Source organism: Loxodonta africana, unplaced genomic scaffold (assembly GCF_030014295.1).
Source record: "Loxodonta africana isolate mLoxAfr1 unplaced genomic scaffold, mLoxAfr1.hap2 scaffold_34, whole genome shotgun sequence".
NCBI lineage: Eukaryota > Metazoa > Chordata > Mammalia > Proboscidea > Elephantidae > Loxodonta > Loxodonta africana.
The window spans coordinates 839,586-849,470 of NW_026975055.1; positions in this window are offsets into that span (position 1 = coordinate 839,586).

The window sequence follows — 9,885 nt, forward strand, 5'->3', positions numbered from 1 at the left end:
GTGGTGTTGGTGAAGAATATTGAATATACCATGGAATGCCAAAAGAACAAACAAATCTGTCTTAGAAGAAGTACAACCGGAATGCTCCTTAGAAGCAAGGATGGTGAGACTGTGTCTTACGTACTTTGGACATGTTATCAGGAGGGATCAGTCCCTGAAGAAGGACATCATGCTTGGCAAAGCACGGAGTCAGCAGAAAAGAGAAAGACCCTCGATGAGGTAGACTGACACAGTGGCTGCAACAATGAGCTCAAGCATAACAACGACTGTTAAGGATGGCTCAGGCCCGGGCAGTGTTTCATTCTGTAGTGCATAGTGTTGCTATGAGTCAGAACTGATTCAATGAGACATTGCTGTTACCCTGTGTTGGGCTTTGTTTTTTTTTTTTTTGATCTTGCTTTGTTTTTTTGGATTTCTCTGTCTGGGTTGACTTCTGGTTGATTTTCTAACCAAAGAACTCCCTTTAGTATTTCTTGTAGTTTTGGTTTGGTTTTTACGAATTCCCTAAACTTCTGTTTATCTGGAAATGTCTGAATTTCACCTTCATATTTAAGAGACAGTTTTGATGTATATATGATTCTTGGCAGGCAATTTTTTTCCTTCAATTTTTTAAATATGTCATCCCGTTACCTTCTTGCCTGCATGGTTTCTGCTGAGTAGTCCGAGCTTATTCTTATTGGCTCTCCTTTGTAGGTGACTTTTCTTTTATCCCTTGCTGCTCTTATAATTGTTTCTATCTTTGGTTTTGGCAAGCTTGATTATAATATGTCTTGGTGACTTCCTTTTAAGATCTACCTTATGTGGAGTCCGATGAACATCTTGAATAGATATCTTCTCATCTTTCACAATATCAGGGAAGTTTTCTGCCAACAAATCCTCAACAATTTTCTCTGTATTTTCTGTTATCCTCCCTGTTCTGGTACTCCAATCACTCGTAGGTTATTTCTCTTGATAGAGTCCCACATGAGTCTTAAGGTTTCTTCATTTTTTAAAATTCTTTTATCTGATTTTCTTCAAATATATTAGTACCAAGTGATTTATCTTTGAGTTCAGAAATTCTAGCTTCTATTTGCTCAATTCTGCTCCTCTGACTTTCTATTGAGTTATCCAATTCTGTAATTTTATTGTTAATCTTCTGAATTTCTGATTGCTGTCTCTCTATGGATTTTTCCACCTTATTAAACTTTTCATTATGTTCATGAATAATCTTTCTAATTTCCTCAATTACTTTATCTGTGTGTTCCTTGGCTTGTTCTGCATATTGCCTCATTTCCTTCCTGTTGTCTTGAAGGGAGGCTGAGAACATTTCCCTTGAGAAAAAGAACAAGACAAGGATGCCCTTTATCACCACTCATATTTAACTTTTTGCTGGAACTTGTAGCTAGAGCAATAAGGCAAGAAAAAGAAATAAAGGACATCCAAATTGGTAATGAAGAAGTGAAATGCTCCCTCTTTGCAGATGATATAATACTATACATAGAAACCACAAAAGCCTCCATGAGAAAACTACTGGAACTAATACAAAGATACAGTACAGGCACAGGATACAAGATAAACATACAAAAATCAGTTGGATTCCTATACACCAATAAAGAGAATGATGAAAAGGAAATCAGGAAAACAATACCATTTATAATATTCCCTAAAAAAATAAAATACTTAAGAATAAATCTAACCAGGGATATAAAAGACTTATACAAAGAAAACTATAAAGATATTTCATTCTTTCTGAAATTAAGAGGATTTTCTTCATCAAAGGTTTTTAGACAGTTTTGGTCTTTTTGCATCACATGGTGAAATTACGAAGACTTAGATGATATCTGTGTTAAAAGAGCATTAAAAATATTTTTTTTTTCTGTATATTCATTTTCCCACTCTTGAACATACTGAAGTTCAGTTTGTATGTACTGGGGTGGTGGTGGTAATATTTAATAATTGTAACAATAGCTCTCTTTCATAGGGCCCTCCCTCTGTGCCTGTTTCTGTACTTACCACTTCACATTTACTTAATCCTTCCAAAATCTGTATGTGATTGATATTATTATATCCGTTAACTGACCCAGTTTGATGACACAAATTTTCCAAGATACCATAGTTGGTAAGTGACAGAGTCAGGATCTGAGCCCAGACAATCTGTTTTCAAAGATAGATCTTTTATACCATGGCCTCTTTCTGAACTAAAGATTGTGCCCAGTGCCTGAATGAGTGGACAACTCCAAGATGAAGAGTCTCAATGTCTTATCAGCTGAGTCAGTGAACTCTTCCTTATTTATGGCAAATTGTCTATTATGTTGTCTAGTGCCATCCTACAGGATTTACGTGGCTCTTTTTCAGTGCAGCCAACCAAAGCTAAGGTATGGATATGGATAAGCTATCGCAGCTGCCTTCCCTGCTCTTGCCCCATCACTTTGTGTCCTACCTGTGCCCGGTGGACCATCTGCTTCAGGCACTGCCACTTCCAGCATTGGGTTGAAAGCTGGAAAGGCTATGAAAGAGATGGGGCTGTAGCAAGGAGGTCTAGGGAAGCAGAAAGGGGAAGTCATTGGGAAAGTTTTTATGGAGTCAGAATCAAGGCTCTAAAGCAGGTTTTCCAGTTCTCAGTGCTGCCCAATAATTGCATCTTTCCATTGATTAGTCTGTTCTTTAGTATTCTATTCAACAAATGTTTATTGAGTGCTGCTATGTACCAGGCACTGTTCTAGGCAGTAGGTATCCAGCAGTGAATGAAAAACGGCAAGACTCTGCCTTCATGGAACATACCTCCTATTGTCAGGAAGACAGATAGTAAATAAACAGACAAATAAGATGGTGAAATGTGCTTTGGAGAAAAACATGAAGCTGCATAAGAGGAAAGGGAATTCTAGGAGAGGGTGAGAAGTTAGATGGGGGAAGGAGGATTGCTTTTAATGTAGGGTGGAAGGGAAGGTGTCTATGATAAGGTGACATATGAGTTGAGCACAGGCCATGGGAATGGCTGAAGGAAGACCATTTCAGGAGAGGGCACAAGTACAAAGGTCCTGAGGCAAGAGCATGCCTGATGTGTTTGAGAAACAGTAAGGAAACCAGTGAGGCTGTAATGGAGCAAGGGGAGAATGCAGTAGGAGGTGATACCAAAGTAGTAATGGAAGCCAGATCATGTAGGAATTGTCAGCCACTTAAAGGACTTTGACTTTTCCTTTGAGAGAAAAGGCAAAGTTTAAGTAGAAGAGTGACATAATATGACTTATGTTCCATACAAGCATTCCCTTCCACCACACTTTACCTCTGCATGAACATTAACAAAACTTTACATCCAAAAGAGTACAGTTCCTTTTACCTATACATCATGCTGGCTTCCAACAGAAAATTACAAGGCATACTATAAAGCAAAAAACAATCTGAAGAGAAAGGGCAGGTATCACAAGCAGACTCAGACAATGCCAGAGGTGTTAGAATTATCAGACTGGGGATTTCAAATAACTATGACTAATATGTTAAGGGCTCTCATGGAAAAAGTGGACAACATGCAAGAATAGATGAGTAGTCTAACCAAAAAAATTGTGAACAATAAGGAAATGTGAGAAATCAAAATTTGCAACAGAAATGAATAAGGCATTTGATGCACCTACTAGTAGACTGGAAATAGCTGAGGGAAGAATCAGTGAGCTTGAAGATATTTCAGTAGCAAATTCTCAAACTGGAAGTCAAAGAGAAAAAAAGATTGGAGGAAAAAAAAGGACTATCCAGGAACTGTGGGGCAATCACAAAACATGTAACATATGCATAATGGGAATACTAAGAGGAGAAGAGAGAAAGGAACAGAAGAAAGACTTGAAGCAGTAAGGACTGAGAATTTTCCAAAATTGTTGACAGACACCAAACTACAAATCCAGTAGGCCCAGAAAACACTAAGCAAGATAAATTCAAAACCAAAACCCGTTGCTGTCGGGCCGATTCCGACTCATAGCGACAAAGCAAGATATATACGAAAAAATCTGCACCCAGGCATATCATATTCAAATTACAGAAAGTCAAACAAAAAGAGATAGTAACACCTCTTCCTTATTAATTGTTAGAACACATAGATGAATCAGTAAGGCTATAAAAGGTTTGAATAGCATTATCAACCAAATTAACCTAATTGCCATTTATGGAGTGGGAATTAGGTTAATTGCAGGTTAGGTTAACCATTGCAGAGTCTAATTCTTTGCAAGTATACATGCAACATTCATCAAACTAGACCGTATAACCCAAATTCTAACTCAGTGACCCCATGTGTTACAGTAGAACTGTTTCATAGGGTTTTCTTGGCTCTAATCTTTATGGAAGCAGATTGCCAGGCCTTTCTTCTGTGGTGCCACTGGGTAGATTTGAACCACCAACCTTTAGGTTAGTAGACAAAAGCAAACCTCTTGTGCCACCTAAGGACTTTAGATACCCATTGCTATTGAGTCAGTTTTGACTCATAGCAACCCTAGTACTGGGTATAAGTGCCTCATAGGGTTTCCAAGGCTGTAGTCTTATGGAAGAATACTGCCACATCTTTCTCCTACAAAGTGGCTGGTGCATTCGAACCTCTAAGCCTTCAGTTAGCGGCCGAGTGCTTAACCATTGTACCACCAGGGGACCTTAAGTACCTTATACTGTTGAGTCGATTCTGATTCATAGTGACTCCATCGGACAGAGTAGAAGTGCCCCATGAAGTTTCCATGGAGCCACTGGTGAATTCAAACTGCTGACCTTTTGGTTAGCAGCCACATCCCTTAACCACTATGCCACTGCCCTAGAACAGCTTTCAATACATTTAGGAGGATCGGCATCATAGAGTATGTTATCTGACCACAATGCTATGAAATTAGAAACCAATAACAATAAAATATCTATAAATTTTCCAAATAGTAGAAAATTAAGCAGTGTACTTCTAAATAATTCTTGGTTCAAGGAAGAAATCACAAAGGAAATTAGAAAATACTCTTTTTAGTATAATAATATGTTTCTAGTGAAGGCTTACATAGCAGTTTAGGTTCTCATTCAACAATTTCTGCACAGATTGTTCAGTGACTTTGGGTACATTCTTCATGATTCATGAACTTTCTCAATATTTCTGTTATGGTTGTTCCACTTTCATTAATCTAGTTGCCCTGCCTCCTTGCATTCTTACCTTGGTTTTAAAGTAATTGTTGACTATTTGTTCTCATAAAGACGATTTTTTATAGGATCACAGTAGTCATGGGTGGTATTCTTTATTTTAGGAGCCTATCTATTATTTAGCTAAAAGATAACCTCAGGGTCTAGTTTCAGTTCAAGGTTTAAAGAGTATCTCAGGACAGTAGTCCTCCAGTCTCAACCAGTCGAGTAAGTCTGGTTTTTGCTTAGTTTTTTATGGATTTGAGGTTCTATTCCACATTTTTGTCCCATACTATCAGGGTCCATCTACTGTGGCCCTGATCAGAATGGTCGGAGGCGGTAGCCGGGCACCATCTAGTTTTTTTTTGGTTTCAAGGTAGATGAGGTCATGGCTCGTGTAGACTATTTGTCTTGTAGACTAGTTTCTTCTTTGAGCCTTTGGTTTCTTTCTTTCTTTTGTTCTGGATGAGTAGAGACCAACAGTTGTATCCTAGATAGGCAATTGCAAGCTTCCAATAATCTAATTTCCCTGACTCTTACATTCTCATCTTTGTTTTAAAGTAATTGTTTACCATTTGCTCTCATATAGATGATTTTTTTTAAGCGGCACATTACTTATGAGAGGTATTCATTACTTTGTGAGGCAATCTGTTATTTAGCTACTGGCATTAGTTTCAGTTCAAAGTTTGAAGAGTATCTCAAAGCAGTGATTTCAGGGAGTCCTCAAGTGTGAACCAGTCCAGTAAGCCCCCCTCTTTTTCTGTATTTGATGATAAATATATATATTTTATTTAATTTTTATTTTGCTTTGAGAGAAAGTTTACAAATCAAGTCAGTCTCTCTCATAAAAACTTATATACACCTTGCTACCAAAACCAAACCCACTGCCATTGAGTCGATTCCGACTCATAGGGACCCTATAGGGCAAAGAAGAACTGCCCCATAGAGTTCCCACGGAGCACCTAGGTGGATTCGACCCACTGACCTTTTTTTTTTTTTATTAACTTTTATTGAGCTTCAAGTGAACGTTTACAAATCAAGTCAGACTGTCACATGTATGTTTATATACATCTTACTCCACACTCCCACTTGCTCTCCCCCTAATGAGTCAGCCTTTCCAGTCCCTCCTTTCGTGACAATATTGCCAGCTTCCCACTCTCTCTATCCTCCCATCCCCCCTCCAGACAGGAGATGCCAACACAGTCTCAAGTGTCCACCTGATATAATTAGCTCCCTCTTCATCAGTGTCTCTCTCCCACCCGCTGTCCAGTCCCTTTCATGTCTGATGAGTTGCCTTCGCGAATGGTTCCTGTCCTGTGCCAACAGAAGGTTTGGGGACCATGACCACCGGGATTCCTCTAGTCTCAGTCAGACCATTAAGTATGGTCTTTTTATGAGAATTTGGGGTCTGCATCCCACTGATCTCCTGCTCCCTCAGGGGTTCTCTGTTGTGCTCCCTGTCAGGGCAGTCATCGATTGTGGCCGGGCACCAACTAGTTCTTCTGGTCTCAGAATGATGTCGGTCTCTGGTTCATGTGGCCCTTTCTGTCTCTTGGGCTCTTAGTTGTCGTGTGACCTTGGTGTTCTTCATTTTCCTTTGATCCAGGTGGGTCGAGACCAATTGATGCATCTTAGATGGCCGCTTGTTAGCATTTAAGATCCCAGATGCCACATTTCAAAGTGGGATGCAGAATGTTTTCATAATAGAATTATTTTGCCAAATGACTTAGAAGTCCCCTTAAACCATGGTTCCCAAACCCCCGCCCTTGCTCCGCTGACCTTTGAAGCCTTCATTTTATCCCGGAAACTTCTTTGCTTTTGGTCCAGTCCAACTGAGCTGACCTTCCATGTATTGAGTATTCTCCTTCCCTTCACCTAAAGCAGTTCTTATCTGCTAATTAATCAGTAAAAAAACCTCTCCCTCCCTCCCTCCCTCCCTCCCCCCCTCGTAACCACAAAAGTATGTGTTCTTCTCAGTTTATACTATTTCTCAAGATCTTATAATACCCACTGACCTTTTGGTTAGCAGCTGTAGCACTTAACCACTACTCCACCAGGGTTTCCTATACACCTTGCTACATACCCCCAATTACTCTCCCCCCTAATGAGACAGCCTGCTCCCTCCTTCCACTCTCTTTTTACGTGTTCATTTCACAAGCTTCTAAGCCCCTCTACCCTCCCATCTCCCCACCAGTCAGGAGGTGCCAACATAGTCTCAAGTGTCCACCTGATCCAAGTAGCTCGCTCCTCACCAACATCCCTCTACTACCCATTGTCCAGTCCAATCCATGTCCGACGAGCTGGCTTCTGGAATGGTTCCTGTCCTGGGCCAACAGAAGTTCTGGGGACCATGATCATCGGGGCCCTTATGAGAATTTGGGGTCTGCATACCACTGTTCCCCTGCTCCCTCAGGGGTCCTCCACTGTATTCCCTGTCAGGGCAATCATCGGTTGTGGCCGGGCACCATCTAGATCTTCTGGTCTCAGGATAATGTAGTCTCTGGTTCATGTAGCCCTTTCTGTCTCTTGGGCTTGTAATTACCTTTTGACCTTGGTGTTCTTCATTATCCTTTGATCCAGGTGGGTTGAGACTCATTGATGCATCTTAGATGGCTGCTTGCTAGCATTTAAGATCCCAGACGCCACTCTTCAAAGTGGGATGCAGAATGTTTTCTTAATGGATTTTATTATGCCCAGGGACTTAGATGTCCCCTGAAACCATGGTCCCCAAACCCCTGCCCCTGCTTCACTAACCTTTGAAGCATTCAGTTTATTCAGGAAACTTCTTTGCTTTTGGTTTAGTCCAGTTGTGCTGACCTCCACTGTATTGACTGTTGTCCTTCCCTTCACCTAAAGTAGTTCTTATCTACTATCTAAGTAGTAAATATCCCTCTCCCACCCTCCCTCCCTCCCTCCTCTCATAACCACTAAACAATGCATTTTCTCAGTTTAAACTATTTCTCAAGATCTTATAATAGTGGTCTTATACAATATTTGTCCTTTTGCAACTGACTAATTTCACTCAGCATAATGCCTTCCAGGTTCCTCCATGTTATGAAATGTTTCACAGATTCCTCACGGTTCTCTATTGATGCGTAGTATTCCATTGTGTGAATATACCATAATTTATTTATCCATTCATCCTTTGATGGGTACCTTGGTTGCTTCCATTTTTTTGCTATTGTAAATAGTGCTGCAATAAACATGGGTGTGCATATACCTGTTAGTGTAAAGGCTCTTATTTCTCTAGGATATATTCCGAGGAGTGGGATTGCTGGGTCCTATCATGGTTCTATTTTTAGCTTTTTAAGGAAGCGCCGAATAGATTTCCAAAGTGGTTGTACAATTTCACATTCCCCCCAGCAGTGTATAAGAGTTGCAATCTCTCCACAGCCTCTCCAACATTTATTATTTTGTGTTTTTGGATTAATGCCAGCCTTGTTGGAGTGAGATGGAATCTCATTGTAGTTTTGATTTGCATTTCTCTAATGGCTAATGATCGAGAGCACTTCCTCATGTATCTGTTAGCTGCCTGAATGTCGTCTTTAGTGAAGTGTCTCTTCATATCGTTTTCCCATTTTTAATTGGGTTGTTTGCCTTTTTGTGGTTGAGTCTTAGCAGAATCATGTAGACTTTAGAGATCAGGTTCTGGTCGGAGATGTCATAGCTGAAAATTCTTTCCCAATCTCTAGGTGGTCTTTTCACTCTTTTGGTGAAGTCTTTAGATGAGCATAGGTGTTTGATTATTATTAGTTCCCAGTTATCTGGCTTCTCTTCAGTTTTTTTAGTAATGTTTTGTATTCAGTTTATGCCATGTATTAGGGCTCCTAACGTTGTCTCTATTTTTTCTTCCATGATCTTTATCGTTTTAGACTTTATGTTTAGGTCTTTGATCCATTTGGAGTTAGTTTTTGTGCATGGTGTGAGGTATGGGTCTGGTTTCCTTTTTTTGCACGTGGATATCCAGTTATGCCAGAATCATTCCAGCATCATTTGTTAAAAAGACTGTCTTTTCCCCAATTAACTGACACTGGGCCTTTGTCAAATATCAACTGCTCGTATGTGGATGGATTTATATCTGGGTTCTCAATTCTGTTCCATTGGTCTATGTGTCTGTTGTTGTACCAGGCTCTTTTAACTACTGTGGCTGTATAATAGGTTCTAAAATCAGGTGGAGTGAGGCCTCCCACTTTCTTCTTCTTTTCCAGCAATGCTTTACTTATCCAGGGTTTCTTTCCCTTCCATATGAAGTTGGTGATTTGTTTCTCCGTCTCATTAAAAAATGCCGCTGGAATTTGGATCAGAATTGCATTGTATATATAGATGGCTTTTGGTAGAATAGACATTTTTACAATGTTAAGTCTTCCTATCCATGAGCAAGGTATGTTTTTCCACTTACTTATGTCCCTTTTGGTTTCTTGTAGTAGTACCTTGTAGTTTTCTTTGTATAGGCCTTTTACTTTTCTGGTTAGATTTATTCCTAAGTATTTTATCTTCTTTGGGGCTACTGTGAATGGTATTGATTTGATGATTTCCTCTTTGATCTTCTTTTCGTTGATGTAGAGGAATCCAAGTGATTTTTGTATGTTTATCTTATAATCTGATACTCTGCTGAACTATTAGTTTCAGTAGTTTTCTTGAGGATTCTTTAGGGTTTTCTGTGTATAAGATCATGTCATCTGCAAACAGACATATTTTTACTTCTTCCTTACCAATCTGGGTGCCCTTCATTTCTTTATCCAGCCTCATTGCTCTGGCTAGGACCTCCAGCACAATGTT